Source organism: Lissotriton helveticus, chromosome 1_1 (assembly GCF_964261635.1).
Source record: "Lissotriton helveticus chromosome 1_1, aLisHel1.1, whole genome shotgun sequence".
In the NCBI taxonomy this organism is placed as follows: domain Eukaryota; kingdom Metazoa; phylum Chordata; class Amphibia; order Caudata; family Salamandridae; genus Lissotriton; species Lissotriton helveticus.
In genome coordinates this window covers 99,732,998-99,753,986 of record NC_136057.1, presented here as the reverse complement: position 1 = coordinate 99,753,986, position 20,989 = coordinate 99,732,998, and the positions used below count along the sequence as shown (strand labels likewise).

Here is a 20,989-nt window from a genome sequence, read left to right as displayed (position 1 = left end):
GACTGCTTTTATGATTTTACATTTGCTGCTTGTGGATCAAGTTAAAAAAATCTACCGGAATACAAACGCTGATCAAATACTGATTGGACCATATACAAGGAGAGATGATTATATAGGATTGATTCAAATTATACGCCCAGATCCGATCTAAGGGATTTTGTTTTATGTGAGCTGAGCATGTAATGTGTTGGTGTAAACTCAACATTATTCACTCAGCAAATTCATTATCTTTAGGGACCGAGTTGAAGTCATCAATTCCAAAATTGAGAAAGGGAGCAGATCTACCCCTTCAGTTTGAGTAATTTGTTTCAGAGATGTGCGGATCCACTGGTGAATAATTGCTGCTATCTCACCTCCTTTCTCTGAGCTTGTTCTCTTTTGGTCATCCTTAGGTATGGCTTCTGGAGATCTGGAGTAGATTCCTCTGACAACCAGGTTTCAGTTAAGAACAGGATGTCCGGCTTAGGAGATTCTAATAATTTTAGTATTTCCACCTTATCTTTGCCTAGGGAGGTTGGGTTTAGTTAAGCCGCTTTTAACTACTCCTCAATCTGAGGATGTAGAAGAGTCTTATTGTTTTTTTGTCCGCAGTGAGGGCTGTTGAGTACCAGATTACTCTATATGTGTGGCTGGCATACACGCCATTTGCTTCAAAAGTTGAGACAAGCATGGGGGGATAATAAAATCTCTGCACCTGAAAGACAGTAGATCTCATGCTGAATATGCAACATTTTGAGTATACTACCCGACTCCTGGTCCGAGCGGATGTGGCTAGGCATGCCTGGGAGCAGACAGGCTTGTCTTTGGCAAAATGCTTGCAACACACACACAAAATGTTTGCAACACACACGCACACAAAATAAAATGGCTTTTTAAAAACTCCATTTAACTGTATACTCACAGATGTGACACAAACTCCAACTCTTCTTGTACAGCCTCACACCTCATTTATAAATGGATTAATGTAACACACCAGATTTCTCTCAAACACATCAAAAATCTTCAGTTCCACACAATGCTGCACAAAGACATACAATTACACAGGCATTCAGCTCTGCCATGCACACACATTTCATGAAACACAATTCATACACAGATTGTACCCCAGGCACAAAGACGTACACATTAGAAAGAAGCAAATGTTTTTATCAGACTGATCAGTCGCTTTCAGACTCATATATAATTTATCCACCCAAGACGACCAGTCACACAAACAAGCACATACACACACACACAAATCACTTCCATACATTTAGTCACGGAACATTAGGCTCATTTAAGCCATTCACAGCCATCACCTACTCCCAGAGATCTACACACAGGGCGGGCAGAAGGCGGGCACAGATCTGCACAATGACATGCAACACCCCAAATAATCACGGCTCACTCTTCACACAAAGTTCTTGCAGCCTCTTCAACAGAGCTGTGACATCCCAGAGTCTCTGAGGCAACACCCAATGTGGAATGCTGCTGAGGGAGTTGGAAGTAGAGAGGTGCGGCACACTCAAAATTTCTTTTTGTGTGTTGAGTTGAGTTGCTCAGGAATCGGGTTATATTCAGGGAGTTGGAAGGTGTCAGTATCTCAGGAGGAAGCAGATCTGTGGGTGGAGCATTCTGTACGGAAATAAACTCCTCCTTTCTATCACCACCATGGACATGCGATACTTCATATATTAACGACACGCGGAAATATGGAAAAATGTACAATGCTTAAATATCGCATTGTGAGAGTACTGAGGATCTGTGAATTTTATATTAAAAAAGCCACCGAAGCGGGTGATAACACAGAGAAACATTGTCACTTCTTCAAACACTCCACACATTGCATGTGCGCTGCACTTCACAGCACAAACACATCCTGTGGAGTGTGTAAGGATTACTTTATGTAGAGGATTTTGTACTGGAATGGTGTGTTCCCAGTATGAATCCTATGCTAGACAGCACACACACCTCTGTCCTACGGTGTAAAGGTTTTGCGTGGCTCTAGGTAGACTGTGTACTTGTGCTGGGGCAGTGAGCAGCATGGTACAAAAGGGGGTGGTGATGGACGGAGCATCTGAACCAATCAAACACTCACAGGCAGTCAACAGATCTGGGTTTAATCCATCACCGTTCTTTAGCTCACTCTGCCACCCTAGTTCAGACATGGCCATATGCAAATCAGTCTGACCCTGTGCCTCATGGGAACAGTCCAGCCTGAACTGCCAAGCCATGCCTTCCCTGGACCGGAAACAAGCTTCCGAGTGAGCAGCAGCGTGCAGTATTTCATAAATCTGGCTCAACGCTGCTTTCTCCCCCTCGCACATCATCATGCTCCAACTAATTGGTGCACTGTGTTGCACTAAAAAATAATAAATCTGCTCATTAGTGTGCATGCTTGGTCTGCTCAGCCTTAACCCTCACATTCTCTAGTACATGCTTGGTCTGCCCAGCCTCAAACCTCACATTCTCCTGTGCACGTGTGGTCTACCCAGCCTCAACTCTCACATTCTCTTGTGCATGCTTGGTCTGCCCAGCCCTAACCCTCACATTCTCTTGTACATGCTTGGTCTTCCTAGCTTCAACCCTCATATTCTCCTGTGCATGCGTGGTCTACGCAGCCTCAACCCTCACATTCTCTACTGCATGCTTGGTGTGCCCAGCCCTAACCCTGACATTCTCTTGTGCATGCGTGGTCTGCCCAGACTTAACCCTCCCATTCTCTTGTGCATGCTTGGTATGCCGAGCCTTAACCCTCACATTCTCCAGTGCATGCTTGGTCTGCCCAGGCTCAACCCTCACATTCTGTAGTGCATGCTTAGTGTGCTCAGCCCGAACCCTCACATTCTCTTGTGCATACGTGGTCTGCCCAGACTTAACCCTCACATTTTCTTGTGCATGCTTGGTCTGCCCAGCCTTAACCCTCACATTCTCCAGTGCATGCTTGGTCTGCCCAGGCTCAACCCTCACATTCTGTAGTGCATGCTTAGTGTGCTCAGCCCGAACCCTCACATTCTCCTGTGCATGCTTGGTCTGCCCAGACTTAACCCTCACATTTTCTTGTGCATGATTGGTCTGCCCAGCCTTAAACCTCACATCCTCTTTTGCATGTTTCATCTGCCTAGTCTTAACCCTCACATTCTCCAGCAGCTAGTGACAATTACAGTGAAATGAGTATGTTTTATCACTCTCTCCGTACTTCACCTCACCGTCCCGCTTAACATATCTATACTTCTCTATGTACCTCCACCCTCTCTTTTATCTCTGAAATCTTTAGCTCAGCTTCATCTACCTCACCTCTCATCCAATATATGTCACTCTTTTTACCCTTTGCATACCTCTCTCTCATGCCCTTGCCTCTCTTTCTTTAGTCTCTGTACCTACATCTATATCACTCTTAATCCCCGCTCTCTTACTCAACTCGCTCTACTTCATCCCTATCTCTGTACCACACTTATTTTGTTTCTCTATCACATCCCTGTTTCTCTCCTCCTTCCATTTCACTTCTCACTCAAACTCATCTCCAGCTCTACCTCACTTCCATCCTCTCTCCATGTCCTACTACATTGCCTCCCTCGCCTTCTCTCTCATCCCTTTCCATGCCTCACCATTCTCCTCTGCTCTCTAGCTCATTTCTCTCTGCCTCACCTCTCTCTGCCCCACCAACCCCTCACTCACTGAATATATTTTAGATTTAACTAATTATTAATTTACTACCTAATCTCTCCAACTCCCTTTCTCACCCTCTACCTCTGTTCCGTTTCCTTCACATCTCGAAATATCTTACTACTTGCTGGTTACCTCAATTGCTCTACCTCAACCATTAACTATTCTCTCTTTCTCTCTCCATCACTCGCTCTTTCACTCAAACACACATCATTCTCTGGACCTCCTTCTCCATTTCACCTCACCCCCTACATTTCAACTCTCTCTCTCAAACTTTATCTGTCCGGATCGCTCTACCTAACTGTCTCTTCCTCTTTAATTTTTCCACAACTCGATATCTCCATTTTAACATCAACTATCTTTCTCCAGTTCATATATGTTTTCAAATTCCTTGTTTTGCTCTACAGCGATTCCTCTTTCTACACTTCACCCCTCTCTACTCTTGTAACCTGAAATGTTGTGCTCTATCCCTTCTCATTTTGCACTCTCTATTGTGCATCGTCCACTTCTTGCTGCTTGTACCTCTCTCTAATTCACCTTTTATCTAGATTGCCTCTCTCTTCACCCCCCCTTTGAAAATTGTCCTCTTCTGCCTCTCTTCATTACCTTCTCCCTAAACTCTACCTATTTCTCTACCTCTCTTTCACATCTTCCTCTTTCTACCACTTTTCATCATTTCATCCGGTTACCTCACATTTTTCTATATACTTTTCCTCTCTCCACCTCCCATATCTTTCTACATAATTTCCGTCTCTCGCTTCCACCTCTACTTCATGTCTCTCGCTCTACTGTTCTCTTTAAGTCTCTGTACATCTCCAGTATTCTGGCCGGTCCCATTATCTTATTCAGCAGGGTCACAGGTAACTGTCTAGCTGGAGAGGTTTATACATATATGGAAGTGAAGATGGACAAGGCAGAGGAAGAGAAATAAAGGGATAGTTATTAGATGGGACTGTGAAAATCCTCAGAGCAGTGTTTTGATTTTTCGTTGTTGTAGCAGGAATGCCAATGGTGAAAGGGGCTATATTTACGGTAACACATTTTCTGCAACTAAAGCTACAATTTCAAGTGCTATATGCATATGTCTTTTTATTGTAATATTACGCACTGGTCCACTAAATGTAGCAGGTTTCCCTGCAATGGGAATAACAAGCTGGCTGGATATCCACTTAAAATGTTTTTGCAAGTAAAAGATCTAGACCCAAACTCAAAAATAAATATCTTTATCAATTTTTGTTCAAGCTTCTTTTGATAGTACTTGACTGGTGGACTATAGTCAGTTTGTGTTTTTCAATGCTTTTGCCGGCCCCGGGTTCTGAAGGTTTAACATGATTCAATCTTTTTTTAGCATCATAGGGACTTCAATTGAGCCTAAAAGTGGTAATAAATTCAAATGTATTCCAAATAGGGAGCCACAAATATGTGTTGCTCGGGGTTCTACAAACCCTTAATATCTCAATGAACTGTAAGTTATAGTTTCATATGCTAGTTTGAACAAGCATGGCCAACTGAATGCAAAACAACTGCCTCAAACTCAACGCAGTAAAAACAGAAGAACTGATTTGGGAACACCGACTCTTGGGTGGTTTGCTGAACTAGGACCCTCACCCACTCCTACGGACCATGCCCGGAACCTCTATATCATCCTGGCCAAACTCACCAAAAAAAAACACATCAACGCAGTCTCCTCCGCCTGCTACTTCACTCTTTGCACGCTCCGAGAGATCTTCAAATGTCCCACAATCAGCACCAGAAGCACCATCACTCAAGCCCTCGTTACTAGCCACCTGGACTACAGCAACACCCTATGCAGGAATTACCACTCACACCCTGAAGAGACTGCAAACCACACAGAACTCAGCGGCCAAGAATACCCACATTACCCCACACCTCAAGAAACTCCACTGGCTCCCCGTCCACAAAAGGTGTCAATTCAGGACGCTGACCCACAACTACAAAGCCCTGCAAAACCAAGGACCAGGGACCAGCATACGTCAACCACCACCTAAGGTTCCATCAACCCTTCAGACATCTGCGCTCCACCTCCCTGTCTCACACCGCTCCGCATCCGCCGAAGCAACCGTAGGGGACGCTCCTTCTCCTACCTCGCAGCGAAGTCCTGGAACAGCCTCCCCCTCCGGCCTCAACCTCCATTCAGGGAGGGACTCCAGACCTGCTTGTTCAACTGATTCACCCAAGCAGCATGGCTGCCAGTGCCTACATACCCTAGGGGATAATTAGCTGGGCGTTATAAATCTGCTTTAATAAAACCCTCACAATACTTTGGAGAACAAAGTTTGGAAAGCAAAGAGTTCAATGTATAGAGCTGTGAGCAAAAGAGCTTAGAAGTGTATTAAAAAAGGTGAAACTAATATTTTTCTGGTTCAGGTTCAAGAAACTTTATTCGATTGAATTTACAATCATAAATGTACATTGTAGAAAAATATTTACAACGATTTCTAAAAAGTTTCAGTGAAAGCAGAATTGACTAAGTAGTACAGTAAACATTAGATCAATCTTAAAAAGTCAACTATGCAGTGGTACCTTAAATAACAGTAAGAAAAGAGTTATATGCACAGAGACAGAAGAAAAAAATTACTATACAGAAGCTGCTATCTGGGAACGAATTTGCATGCAAGTCTTTAAAAAGCAAGCCACTGATTTGGCAACAAAAGGGGCATCTAAACGCTGTAGTGCCAAGAGAGCAGGTCTACATCTTCTCAGTCCTATTTGTCTTAGCAGTGGGACCAACCAACGTTTACGTGGGGTCTCATAAAAAGTACAAAATAAAATTATATGCAATGTAGACTGAGAGGAACAATTGTCGCAAGGACATTTACTCAGTTCACGGGACCAGTCAGAGGGCTCAGGGAACGAGACAAGACGATAAAATGAGTCAAAACGAAATCTAGTTAAAACATACCTATCGTAGTTTGACAAATAAAAAGACAGGTAGGGTTGAATGCCATACGAGGATTGAATCATCACTAAGTGTGTGGTTGTCTGTTTGCCAATTTCAGAACACATGCGTAGATCTCTTAGGTGGGACACACATAAGTTCTTTAGAGACTTTCTGGATATGGCCTTTAGTAAGTCAGGATTGGTAAAAAACAATGACCTATTCAAATCATTCAAAAAGTTAAAGACATAAAATAGCCAGGGAATCTTTTTCCAGTGGGTCAGTGACAGGCAGTCTGTTATTAGCGACCGAGTGAGGAAACACTGCTCCTTGGTCCATATACGGTGCCAGAGGAGGATCGGCTGGTACCTAATGGTGTCAGAAAGATAGTCCCAGCCGAGCTCTGTGTGGCTACCGTAATTGGAAGCGCTGCGGGGGAGAGCTAAGACATATTTCAGGAAATCATTTTCGATTACTTGAAGCTCGGCGATAGGAGCATAGCCCCATACACCTGCTCCATAGTTCGCCACACTCAAACATTTGGCTTGATAGATTTTCAAAATCACAGCCGGAGCGGGCTTGCCCAGCTTTCTTGAAAAAGAGGTCAGCGCAGATGTAGTGCGCTGAAACTGCAGTTTCTTACTGGAAATGGCAGGTTTCCAAGACATTTGGTCATCAATAAGGATTCCTAAATATGGATAGTTCCTAGCACTTTCCAACCTAATATTCTCGATGTAAAGGGGTTTGCATTTCTGGGTTTTCTTGCCAATATGCATTACAAAAGTCTTGGATTTATTTACTTTTAGGCCAAGAGAAAGCATATATTGGCAATACTTGTCCAGTTGTAGCTGGAGCTGATTGGGTGTCCTCGCTAAGATGACAGAGTCGTCAGCATATAATAATGCAGGAATTGGACGGGTACTTATGCAAGGGAGGTCCTTGTTGCCTGCCAACATCGCTTGTTCCAGTCCATTTGTGTAAATATTAAATAAAAATGGAGCAAGAACGCACCCCTGCCTGACGCCTTTTGTAATGCGGAATGAGTCCGATAGCTCTCCATTGGTGCCATATCTCACTCGTGCTTTGGCACCCGAGTAGAGCTCGCGGAGAAATTTCAAAATTGAAGGATCTACTCCCAAGTTACTCAGAATCTCCCACAGCTTGGAGTGGATTACGCAGTCAAATGCGGAACTTAAGTCCACATAGACCAGGTAGAGGTTACCGCCTTTGGCACAGACATATTTACCCAAAAGTAGTGATAGATTAAGAGCCTGTTCTACAGTACCCAATCCCTCTTGGAACCCGAACTGAAGGTCGGTAATGATCTTATTCTCCTTTGCCCAATCCTGGAGACGTTCCAGGATGAGTTTCCCAGCGACCTTGCCCAGCGAATCCAAGAGGGAAATTGGTCTATAGCAGGCTGGGTTATCGCGGTCTCCCTTTTTAAAGATGGGGAGAAGCACGGAGGTAGACCAAGAATCAATTAGGCCGACCTGGGAAGCTGCAGACATAACTTGCACGACTACTGGGGACCATAATTCTGGATTATTCACAAAAATGTCGAGTGGGACTCCATCTGGACCGGGAGCTTTCCCGGTCTTTGAGGAAGTCAATGCTGCGTTCACCTCCCCTAAATTGAAGTGAAGGTCGATGGGATAGATATTATCACTGGTGGAAGCTACATCCCCATATCTTGCGGTCTCAGTCATTAGAAGGGGATCCCCGAAGATCTGAGAGTAATGAGTTACCCATTTTTCTGCGGGAACTGCCACATCTAGATGGGAAAAAGCAGTGGCATCCGCTAAAAAAGGGGACTTGACTGTTCGCCAAAATAGTGTGCTGTCCTTAGACATTGTACTCTCGTGTAATTGGGCCCAGAGATTGTTTTTTATTTCCCGTTTTCGGACTTTTAGGGCCAACTTATATTGTCTTCTTAGTAGGGTAATTAAGGCTGTATCCCTATCTTGGCTATGGAGAGCTCGTTTTAATGCGCTAAGGGCTTTACGGCAGTGGGAATCAAACCACCCCCGGGTATCTCTGTCATGCTTCTTATGTTGGCGGGTAAGCTCCTGCCGTATGATTTCTAGAATCTTAACGAAACTAGACAGGATCAACTGGGGGGATGAAGTCACCCCTAGAACGTTGTATATTAAGGGAAGAGATTGTTGGATAATCCTACCAGTGACCTCGTTGGGGTTGATCTTCGACCATTTTATTGTATAGCCATTAGTTTTACCCATCTCTAGGGATTGCTGAGTTAAAAGACTGGGCTTAAAATGAGATAAAGGAACAGTATTAAATATGATGGTGATACTGTTGGGGTAGTGGTCACTGGAAGGATCTGAACCAGTTATAAAGTTTTTTAGTCTATTACCTAGAGTTTGCGAGCACAGGATATAGTCGATGGTAGACGACAATCCTCTTCCGTGAAAGTTTGACTTGAAATCAACGGCAGGATGCACTAATTCGTTCGCAAATTCAAGTTCTAATGAGAATAGACAATTATTTAGAGCAGACCCTATACTGGAGTGTGCAAAGTGGGTGATGGGGAAATCATGCTCATCTTGGAGGCCGCAAATACCTTTGTTGTAATTACTACATAGATAAGCATTAAAATCACCGCCCCACACAATATAACATGGTATCTGCGAATTTTTGGCTTTCTGATCGTGCAGAAATGAAGTAATTTCAGTAAGGGACTTTACACAGTCAAGAGGTGTTAAGTTATTATACATGTTGATAAAGTAATAGATGGAAGTTTTATCGGGGACTAACTTAAGAACTTGGAAAGTTGAGGACACTGGGTACACTTCAGTGATAGTAAATGAAATATGGTTAGAGATATAAATAGCGAGACCACCCTTGGGTCTTCCATGTGCAGATGGACTAGCAGACATATGGAACGTTTTAAAACCCTGGATGTGAATCGGCTCAATAGGCCAGGTTTCCTGGAGGCAAACTATGTTGTGCCTAATAACCAAGTCCGTCCAAGACTGAAGATGTATCTTGGATCTGAGGCCCGCTACGTTCCAGTAGATGACTGGGAAATCCCAAGTTGACAAAGGAGTGGGAGTTGTGGACGCTAGATTGACAGAGGGTAGTGGATCACAGGACTGAGGGGATAGGATAAGAGAGGAGGGGGTGATTTTTACATCACTGGAGGGTAATGTAATATTTTGTTGCCTCATGAATGGGTCTTTCAGAAGGGTTGAAACGACAGTGCTGGGATCGTGTTCCCGTGAAGTTGACGATTGCGTGAATAAGTTTGGCAGGGAGGTGTGGGGCTCGATGAAGGAGCCAGGCGGGGAGTACTGATTGAACCCTGCCAACAAAGTTTTTCTAGGGGAGAGATTAGAGTGAATCTGAGTGTTAATAGAGGGTTGGATGTCGACGAGGGGGACTGGTGGTCAGTCGACCATGTCCAAGCATTCATATCTGTTAGATAGTGGAGGTCCTCTCCAGTTGGTAAAGTGACCAGGGGCAGAATTGGGGAAACCGTACCCTGCCCAATGACCTCGGTCGTAGTCTCTATTCCCATCCCACTTGCCCACTCGCGTCCAACTCCAGGGAGGGCCAGCATTGTGTTGAGGTACCGGGGGGTAGAAATATGACAAATTGTGGGTAGCTATCCCTTCGGTGGAAGAGTGGTCTCCCCAGGAGCAGATATGCTCAACAGTATTAGGGTCAGCAAAGTTCACTATGACGCAGTCACCTTGAATGCTTTTGGGCTCAGTACCGAGCCATGGCACTCTGCGCACAGTGGTGACTCTGTTGTCCAAAAAAGGTGGTAAGGGTCTATTGTTGGACAACCAGTATATAACTTTGTTTTTTAATGACCAGATTGGTTCATTGTGGTTGGGGGGGAGTTCCGGGACGCCTGTCATAATAACTACATAGGGGGATGCCTCAGGCGGAAGATGAATGGGATGGTCCCTCCTCTTTCGATTTCTCGGGATGGTGTTAAATCCAACGGATTGATTGGGGAGGGTTGGGGCCGGGGCTGGGGTGGGGCGGACAGGAGGAGGAAAAGATTTTTGTTGATTAGACAGCTGATCCTTGGAGTTAGTCAGAGGTTGAGTTGATGAAGAATTAGATGGTTTGAGAGGGGCTTGGGGCTTATTTACGGCTGATGGCGGCTGTTTTTGTAAAGATTTCTGGGGGGCCTTTTGGATAGAGTTCGTATTGGAGGAATTCGATTTGGCCGCGCCAGGCTTAGTTGTTTTAATGTTGTTAGGGAGGGACTTCCCTTGGACTAAATTGGGATCTTTAATAGTACCCTTACTTGAAATCAGGGCTGAAGACAGTTGGGTTAGTTGGGATTGGACCTGTAAAAATAGGCTTTCGTTTCCTTCTAGCACAACTGTTAATCCATTAGAGTGATAATCTCCCCCAAACAAAAAATAAAAAATCAAGCACGTATTTGTGAAAATGAGTAAGAATCCCAAATGGACCTATTCTGGACCCTTTTACAATATGAAGGAGTTTAAAACCACACACTGAGACCAGATTGAATCTTTGATGTTCTATAACAAGGTCACAAAGTGAACCTATTGCTCAGTACACATCAAGTCCTGACTTTTAGCAAGGATACATAGCATTCTGGGACATGTAGTTTGGATTTAAGCACTGTTAGTATGAGTGCAAAAATATCATAATGGAATGTGCTGTTAATGAGCTATTACTAACTGAAGGGAGTCATATATAACAGTGGGCCATGTAGACTCACAATTATTAAACATCACACAACCAAGTGAGTTGGCACAAAATGATGAGTCCTCCACTCACAATAAGGCGCTGTCTGCCACCCCCTTGGGCTCTGAGTAAGGACAGCAATTAATTTAATCAAGACAAAATAGTGCAGATTGCCCATTTCATTACTGCCCGAAACAAAGCGGATGCAGAGGGTGCGCGTCAGCAAGGTTAAAGAGTGAACGATCCTGCATGAGACAGCAGATGAAACGTTGATGATTTACTGAGTATGATTGAATTAGCAGAACTAGAAAGTGCAGCGAAAGCTAGTAAAATTTGGACCAACATTAACAAGTGGGGTGGTGTAAGCACCATAGTATCGCCAAACACTGAGCAGTGCTGGCAGCCTGGGGCCCAAATCCTTGGAGCCACATCGACGGTACTGAACAAAGCCTAAGGACTGAAGCATAGTCTGGGGATGGGGGTCCGTCCCACCAGGACTGCAGGATAGTTGACCCATGGCATGAGACATCTGCAGACAGTGGCAAGGCTCAGTCTCCCACCCACAAGTCCTATATGATCATGCCTCTAGTTGAATAGAAAGAGAAACACCTGGTGGAACCGAAATAGAAGCACCTCAGGGACCCAAAAGAGAAGCACCTGGGGGAACAGAAAGAGATGCACTCAGGGGAACAGAAAGAGAAGCACCCGGGGGAACCCAAAGAGAAGCACATGGGGCAACCAAAAGAGAAGCACCCAGGGGGAACAGAAAGAGAAGGACATGGGGTAACCGAAAGAGAAGCACCCCAGGGAACCGAAAGAGAAGCACCCCGGGGAACCGAAAGAGAAGCACCCGGGGAACCAAAAGAGAAGCAACCTGGAGAACCGAAAGAGAAGCACCCAGGGAAACCAAAAGAGAAGAAAAGAGAAGCACCCGGGGAACCAAAAGAGAAGCACCCTGGGGAACCAAAAGAGAAGCACCCTGGGGAAACAAAAGAGAAGCACCAAGGGGAACCGAAAGAGAAACACCTGGGGAACTGAAAGAGATGCACTTGGGGGAACAGAACGAGAAGCACCCAGGGGAAATGAAAGAGAAGCACCTGGGGAACCAAAAGAGAAGCACCCGGGAAACCGAAAGAGAGGCACCTGGGGCAACCGAAAGAGAAGCAGCCCGGGGAACTGAAAGAGAAGCACCCCGGGTAACAAAAAGAGAAGAAAAGAGAAGCACCCAGTGGAACCGAAAGAGAAACACCTGGGGCAACCGAAAGAGAAGCACCCTGGGGAACCGAAAGAGAAGCACCCAGGGAAACCAAAAGAGAAGAGAAGAGAAGCACCCAGGGGAACCGAAAGAGAAGCACCCGGGAAACCGAAAGAGAAGCACCTGGGGCAACCAAAAGAGAAGCACCCCGGGGAACCAAAAGAGAAGCAACCTGGAGAAATGAAAGAGAAGCACCCAGGGAAATCGAAAGAGAAGAAAAGAGAAGCACCCGGGAAACCGAAAGAAAAGCACCTGCGGCAACCAAAAGAGAAGCAACCTGGGAAACCAAAAGAGAAGCACCCTGGGGAAACAAAAGAGACACACCGGGGGAACTGAAAGAGAAGCACCCAGGAAACAGAATGAGAAGCACCCAGGGGAACCGAAAGAGAAGCGCTTAGGGAAACCGAAAGAGAAGCAACTCGGGCAAAGGAAAGAGAAGCAACTGGGGCAACCAAAAGAGAAGCACCCTGGAAAACCAAATGAGAAGCACCCAAGGGAACACAAGAGAAGCACCCGGGGAAACCTAAAGAAAAGCACCCTGGGGAATCTAAAGAAAAGCACCCTGGGTAACCTAAAGAGAAGCAACCTGAGGAACCGTAAGAGAGGCACCCATGGAAACCTATGGAGAAGTGCCCTGGGGAACTGAGAGAGAAGAACTGTGGGAAACTGAAAGAGAAGCACCCAAGGGAACCGAAAGAAAGGCACCCCGGGGAACCGAAATTGAAGCACCCGGGGGAATCGAAAGAGAAGCACCCCGGGGAACCAAAAGAGAAGCACCTAGAGGAACAGAAAGAGAAGCACCCATGGGAACAGAAAAAGAAGCACCTTGGGGACCAAAAGAGAAGCAACTGGGGGAACAAAAAGAGAAGCACCCTGGAGAACCGAAAGAGAAGCAACCGGGGGAACAAAAAGAGAAGCACCCTGGAGAACCGAAAGAGAAGCACCCCGGGGAACCAAAAGAGAAGCAACCTGGGGAACAAAAAGAGAAGCACCCTGGAGAAACGAAAGAGAAGCACCCCGGGGAACCAAAAGAGTAGCACCCAGGGGAACAGAAAGAAAAGCACCCTGGGGAACCAAAAAAGAAGCAACTGGGGGAACAAAAAGAGAAGCACCCTGGAGAACTGAAAGAGAAGCACCCAGGGGAACTGAAAGAGAAGCACCTAGAGGAACAGAAAGAGAAGCTCCCAGGGGAACCGAAAGAGAAGTACCCAGGGGAACTGAAAGAGAAGCATCCTGGGGAACCAAAAGAGAAGCATCCTGGGGAACCAAAAGAGAAGCACCCGGGGGAACAAAAAGAGAAGCACCCTGGAGAACCAAAAGAGAAGCACCCCGGGGAACCAAAAGAGAAGCACCCAGGGGAACAGAAATAGAAGCACCCAGGGGAACCAAAAGAGAAGCACCCAGGGGAATAGAAAGAGAAGCACAGGGGGAACCGAAAGAGAAGCACCTTGGGGAACAGAAACAGATGCACTTTGGGGAACAGAAAGAGAAGCACCCGGGAGCACCAAAAGAGAAGCACCCAGGGGAACAGAAAGAGAAGCACCCGGGGGAACCGAAATAGAAGGAACTGGGTGAACCAAAAGAGAAGCACCCAGGCGAACCGAAACAGAAGCACCCAGGGGAGCCGAAAGAAAAGTTCCTGGGGGAACCAAAAGAGAAGCACCCCGGGGAAGCAAAAGAGAAGCACCCAGGGGAACAGAAAGAGAAGCACCCGGGGGAACCATAAGAGAAGAACCCAGGGGAATAGAAAGAGAAGCACCCGGGGGAACCAAAAAAGAAGCACCTGGGGGTACAGAAAGAGATGCACTTGGGGGAACAGAAAGAGAAGCACCCGGGGGAACCGAAAGAGAAGCACCCAGGGGAACAGAAAGAGAAGCACCCGGGGGAACCGAAAGAGAAGGAACTGGGTGAACCAAAAGAGAAGCACACAGGCGAACCGAAACAGAAGCACCCAGGGGAACCGAAAGAAAAGCTCCTGGGGGAACCGAAAGAGAAGCACCCAGGGGACCCAAAGGAGACGCACCCAGGGGACCCGAAAGAGAAGCACCCGGATGAAATTAAAGAGAAGCACCAGGGGGAAACGAAAGAGAAGCACCAGGGGGAAACGAAAGAGAAGCACCAGGGGGAATAGAAAGAGAAGCAGCCGGGGGAACCGAAAGAGAAGCACCTGGGGAAACAATAAGAGAAGCACTCGGGGGAACAGAAAGAGACGCACCCTGGGGACCAGAAAGAGAAGCACCCGGGGGAACCGAAAGAGAAGCAACTGGGTGAACCAAAAAAGAAGCACCCAGGCGAACCGAAACAGAAGCACCTAGAGGATCCGAAAGAAAGCTCCCGGAGAAACAAAGAGAGAAGCACCCTGGAGAACTGAAAGAGAAGCACACAGGGGAACTGAAAGAGAAGCACCTAGAGGAACAGAAAGAGAAGCTCCCAGGGGAACCGAAAGAGAAGTACCCAGGGGAACTGAAAGAGAAGCATCCTGGGGAACCAAAAGAGAAGCATCCTGGGGAACCAAAAGAGAAGCACCCGGGGGAACAAAAAGAGAAGCACCCTGGAGAACCAAAAGAGAAGCACCCCGGGGAAGCAAAAGAGAAGCACCCAGGGGAACAGAAAGAGAAGCACCCAGGGGAACCAAAAGAGAAGCACCCAGGGGAATAGAAAGAGAAGCACTGGGGGAACCGAAAGAGAAGCACCTTGGGGTACAGAAACAGATGCACTTTGGGGAACAGAAAGAGAAGCACCCGGGAGCACCAAAAGAGAAGCACCCAGGGGAACAGAAAGAGAAGCACCCGGGGGAACCGAAATAGAAGGAACTGGGTGAACCAAAAGAGAAGCACCCAGGCGAACCGAAACAGAAGCACCCAGGGGAGCCGAAAGAAAAGTTCCTGGGGGAACCAAAAGAGAAGCACCCCGGGGAAGCAAAAGAGAAGCACCCAGGGGAACAGAAAGAGAAGCACCCGGGGGAACCATAAGAGAAGCACCCAGGGGAATAGAAAGAGAAGCACCCGGGGGAACCGAAAAAGAAGCACCTGGGGGTACAGAAAGAGATGCACTTGGGGGAACAGAAAGAGAAGCACCCGGGGGAACCGAAAGAGAAGGAACTGGGTGAACCAAAAGAGAAGCACCCAGGCGAACCGAAACAGAAGCACCCAGGGGAACCGAAAGAAAAGCTCCTGGGGGAACCGAAAGAGAAGCACCCAGGGGACCCAAAGGAGACGCACCCAGGGGACCCAAAAGAGAAGCACCCGGATAAAATGAAAGAGAAGCACCAGGGGGAAACGAAAGAGAAGCACCAGGGGGAAATGAAAGAGAAGCACCAGGGGGAATAGAAAGAGAAGCACCCGGGGGAACCGAAAGAGAAGCACCTGGGGAAACAATAAGAGAAGCACTCGGGGGAACAGAAAGAGACGCACCCTGGGGACCAGAAAGAGAAGCACCCGGGGGAACCGAAAGAGAAGCAACTGGGTGAACCAAAAAATAAGCACCCATGCGAACCGAAACAGAAGCACCTAGAGGATCCGAAAGAAAGCTCCCGGAGGAACTGAAAGAGAAGCACCCAGAGGACCTGAAAGAGAAGCACCTCTGGGCACTGAAAGGAACCGAAAGAGAAGCATCCGGGGGACCCGAATGAGAAGCACCCAGGGAAATGAAAGAGAAGCACCCAGGGTAACCGAAAAAGAAGCACCCAGGGGAACCGAAAGAAAAGCACCCCAGGGAACCGAAAGAGAAGCACCCAGGGAAACAGAAAGAGAAGCATGCCAGCTCCCAACTTTTTCATGGTAGTGAAGGCCTCCCGCTGACAGAGGTGGGGGAACATACTGGGACCATGATGGATCCTCCAAGCCACATCCTGGAGCAGCGGAGATAGATGCGGGTGGAGCTGATGAACTATGTCCAGAGCAGACAAGACTGTGAAGGTGGGAGGGATGTGCCTAGAGTGATGAACTGGCTATTCCTCGCCTGGTTTGGTAAAACTGTAGAGTGCTGTCCGACCCAACTGTTCTGACCTGTGGCCCCCCTGATGTATGTTCAACCTCCGCCAGTGAGCCTTGGGAGGGACACCCCTTAATGAACGGAGGGAGGGGCAGCAGGAGGGGGACAGAGAGCCTTTGACCCCCATGATACTCCAAGGGCCGATAACCCCAAAGTAAATACCCCTTCAGATAGGGATACTATGAGAGCTGGCACTACATGAACTGCATTCACACTTCATAGATTGCACGATGAGTGTGAGAGGCTCATGCATGCACACTACCTCTAACGCCTAACTTACCCCGCTGTGGGTCATACAACTGTGTGAGCATTATATGCTGCCCCCTGCATCTGACCCCAAGTCATATGCACTTCACATCTGTATGAGCTCATGTGCTGCACCATGCAGTGTTACCGCTGCAGCAAACAAGGACTGCAGGAGGCCTGGTGCTGCCCCCTGCTTTGCTGCTGAACTCTCTGCACCCACTGGTTTTTGTTTTTTAGTTTTATATTGTGCCAACTAGGCCCTCCCCCTCCGCCTTCTTCTGCCTTGGGCCCCACCTCCCCCATCTCTGCCTCAGGCCGTCCTCATCGCTCTGCCCAGCCCCCCTCCCACCTACTCTGCCCCTACCCCCTCCACCCAGGACTCTCCCCCCTACTCTGCCCCGGGGCCTCCCCCCATTTGCATGGGCCCCTCCTCCCCCCTCTGCCCCGGCCCCTCCTACCTGGGCCCCTCCCCCCTCTGCCCCAGGCCTCTCCCACCTCTGCCCCGGGCCCTCCTCCCCCCTCTGCCCCAGCCCCTCATACCCCCTTCTGCCCCGGGCCCTTCCTCCCCCCTATGCCCAAGGACCTCCTACCTCCTCTTCCCAGGGCCCTCCTCCCCCCTCTTCTGCCCTGGCCCCTCCCCCCTCTTCTGTCCCAGCCCCTTGTCCCCCATCTCTGCCCCAGCCTACCTAAGTCTCACCCTCTTCCCTCCCCCTCTCCTTTGCCCTGGCCCCTCCCCCATTCTGCCCCAGCCCCTCTTCTGCCCCGGCTCCTCCTCCCTCCTCTGCCCAGGGCATTCCTCCCCCCTCTGCCCCAGCCCCTCCTCCCTGGGCCCCTCAGCCCCTCTGCCCCGGGCCTCTCCCACCTCTGCCCTGGGTCCTCCTTCCCCCTCTACCCTGGCCCCTCCTACCCCCTTCTGCCCCGGGCCCCTCATCTCCCTCTGCATAGGCCCCTCATCCCCCCTCTGTCCAAGGCCCTCCTCCCTCCTTTGCCCAGGGCCCTCCTCCCCCCTCTTCTGCCCTGGCCCCTCCCCCCTCTTCCGCCCTGGCTCCTCCCCCCTCTTCTGCTCCGGTACCACCTCCCTCCTCTTTCCCCCACCTCTGCCCAGGTCCACCCAAATTTCACCCTCTCTCCTCTGCCCTGGGCCCTCCTCCCCCCTCCCCCGTCCTCTGCCTCGGGCCCTGCTCCGCCCTCTTCTGCTCCAGCCCCTCCTCCCCTCTTTCCTGGGCCCTTCTCTCCCTCAGCCCTGGACCCTCCTCCTTCCTCTGCCCTGGCCCCTCCTCTTCCCTCTGCACTGGCCCCCTCCTCCCCCTCTTCTGCCCTGGCCCCTCCCCCTCTTCTGCCCTGGCCCCTTTCCCCCTCCCTCCTCTGCACCAGCCCCATCTCTGTTCAGCCCATCCTCCCCTCTCTGCTCTGGCCCCGCTCCCCCTTCTCTGCCCTAGCCCCCCTCCCCTGCCCCTGCCTCTGCCCCAGCGCCCCCTCCCCCCGCCTGCCCCTCACCTCCCTCCCACTCCTTTCTCCTCTGATCCAGCCCCTCCTCCCTCCTCTGCTCTGGGCTCCTCCCACCTCTGCCCTTGTCCCCTCTTCCCCCTCTGCCCCACGCCTCCTCCTTCCTCCCCCCTCCTTTGCCCCTCCTCCCAATTCTCCCCCTCCTCTGCCCTCTTCCTCCCCCTCATCTACCCCCTCCTCTATCCCCCTCCTCCCCTCTCCTCTGCCCTCCTTCTCCCCCTCCTCCCCCTCATCTGCCCCCCTCCTCTGTTCCGCCCTCCCTCGGGCCCTCCTCTCCTCACCTTCCTCTGCCCCTCCCCCCTCTGCTCCCTCCTCCTCCCTCTGCCCCTCCTCCCTCTACATCTGCCCCTCCCCCTCTGCCCCCTCCTCTTTTCCCCCTCCCCCTCTGGCCGCCTCCTCCCTCCTCCCCCCTCCTCGCCCCCTCCTCTCTCTCCTCCTCTGCCCCTCCCCCCTCTGCCCTCTCCTCTGCCCCCTCCTCGCCCCTCTACTCCCCTGCTCCCTGCACCTCTGCCAATCCCCCTCTGCCCCCTCCTCATTTCCCCCTCCCCCTCTATCCCCACTCCCCTTCCTCGCCCCCTCCTCGCCCCCTCCTCTCTCTCCTCCTCCTCTGCCCCTTCCCCCACTGCCCCCTTTCCTCTGTTCCCCCCTCCCTCGGGCCCTCCTCTCCTCACCTTCCTCTGCTGTAAGAAACTGAACAGTTTCACTTCCGGGTCAGCACGCGCTGCTTCTCCCTGGCCTGTGAGTGTAGTAATCACTCCAAGCTTGTTGAGATGTTTCAAGAGTATTTATTGTAGATCAAGAGTACATCAGTAATACAGCCCCACCAGGAGCAGCCAGCAAGGCGCTCAGACCTTCTCCAACTGCGGTTTTCATACAACAACATTCCATGTTACATCATCCTTACAGGGTTCCGCTGGTGGAGAGATGGATGATACAATCTACAAGATAGCAAAAATGTAATCCATGGGACATCATCCTTACAGGGTTCCACGGTGGAGAGATGGATGATACAAACTACAACATAGCTCAAATATAATCCATGGGACATCATCCTTACAGGGTTCCACTAGTGGAGAGATGGATGATACAACCTACAACATAGCTAAAATATAATCCATGTTACATCATCCTCCCAGGGTTCTGCTGGTGGAGAGATGGATGATACAAACTACAACATAGCTAAGATATAATCCATGTTACATCATCCGTACAGGGTTCCACTGGTGGAGAGATGGATGATACAAACTACAACATAGCTAAAATATAATCCATGTTCATCAATCTTACAGGGTTCTGCTGGTGGAGAGATGGATGATACAAACTACAACATAGCTAAGATATAATCCATGTTACATCATCCGTACAGGGTTCCACTGGTGGAGAGATGGATGATACAAACTACAACATAGCTAAAATATAATCCATGTTCATCATCCTTACAGGGTTCCGGTGGTGGAGAGATGGATGATACAAACTACAACATAACTAAAATGTAATCCATGTGACATCATCCTTACAGGATTCAGAAAAGGGGGTGGTGATGAACAGAGTGCCTGAATTAAGCAGACCACTCTTACCCAGTCCAAAAATCAGGGGTTGATCCATCACCGTTTTTTAGCTCACTGCACCATCCCAGCTCAGAACTTGGCTATATGCAAATTAGTCTGTTCCTGTCTCAGTGCATGACGGGAACAGGACAAACCAAACTACCAAGCCAATTCTTGTACTGGGAAGGAAACAAGCTTCCGGGGACCGGTTTCTGCCATTTCAGGCGTCGTCGGCCCGGCTTGCTTGAATCCTGATGGTGCAATGAGCAAGGGACTCACATCTGAGTATACCCTTCCACGCTTATGGTGGACAAAATGATTCAGAAAAGGGGGTGGTGATGAACAGAGTGCCTGAAATAAGCAGACCACTCTTACCCAGTCCAAAGATCAGGGTTTGATCCATCACCGTTTTTTAGCTCACTGCACCATCCCAGCTCAGAACTTGGCTATATGCAAATTAGTCTGTTCCTGTCCCAGTGCATGATGGGAACAGGGCAAACCAAACTACCAAGCCAATTCTTGTACTGGGAAGGAAACAAGCTTCCGGGGACCGGTTCCTGCCCGGTAGCTTGTCTCCTTTCTGGTGACATCATTCTTACAGGGCTCTGCTGGTGGAGAGATGGATGATACAATCTAAAGCTAAAATATAATTAGGGCTCCCGGTTTTATGGTATTTATTTTTTTGCTATTTCCGTCTGTATTTATCCATATTTATTTTTTGGCCATTTTATCTGTATTTATCCGCATTTATTTTTGCGACAAGCAAAAGACGACGCAACAGCTAGTATTTTTCCACATGTATTTAAATTGACAATGCATGCATGCGCCTGGTTGTTATTGGTCAACATTATGCATTCATCTGAAACCTTTACCTTTGTAGTACAAGCACTGTCTGCAGGAGATGGCAATTATCTTATCACCAATTGAGCATCCACGAGCGCTGATAAGGCACGGGCCGACTTGGCTACCTATAATGATTTATATCTTCTTTTGCCAGTGCCAGAACCCGGGCCCAAGTGAAATAAACTACATAATGCACGCGCCCCCAACCCAGTAAGGAGGCTGTAGGACATAAATCCCGGTGGTGACAGAGCGAGCCCCATGCTAAACGTTAGCTCTAACGTGGCTTTAAGTCAGCCTGATTGTTTTTATTGGATGCATATTAAACTAACCCATGGCTGCCAAGGTTTCAGATTGACATTTTCA

The 20,989-nt window shown here is 48.8% G+C and overlaps 1 protein-coding gene across 1 annotated transcript in view; it reads right to left on the bottom strand.

Moving 5' to 3' along the window:
- LOC144758058 (uncharacterized) overlaps nucleotides 1-19,081 on the bottom strand; it is a 78,562-nt gene extending 59,481 nt beyond the window's left edge. The window contains exon 1 of the mRNA XM_078646412.1: nucleotides 18,908-19,081. The gene's annotated coding sequence lies outside the window, so the exon portion shown is untranslated. The remainder of the gene's footprint in view (nucleotides 1-18,907) is intronic.
- Between the last annotated feature and the right edge of the window lie 1,908 nt (nucleotides 19,082-20,989).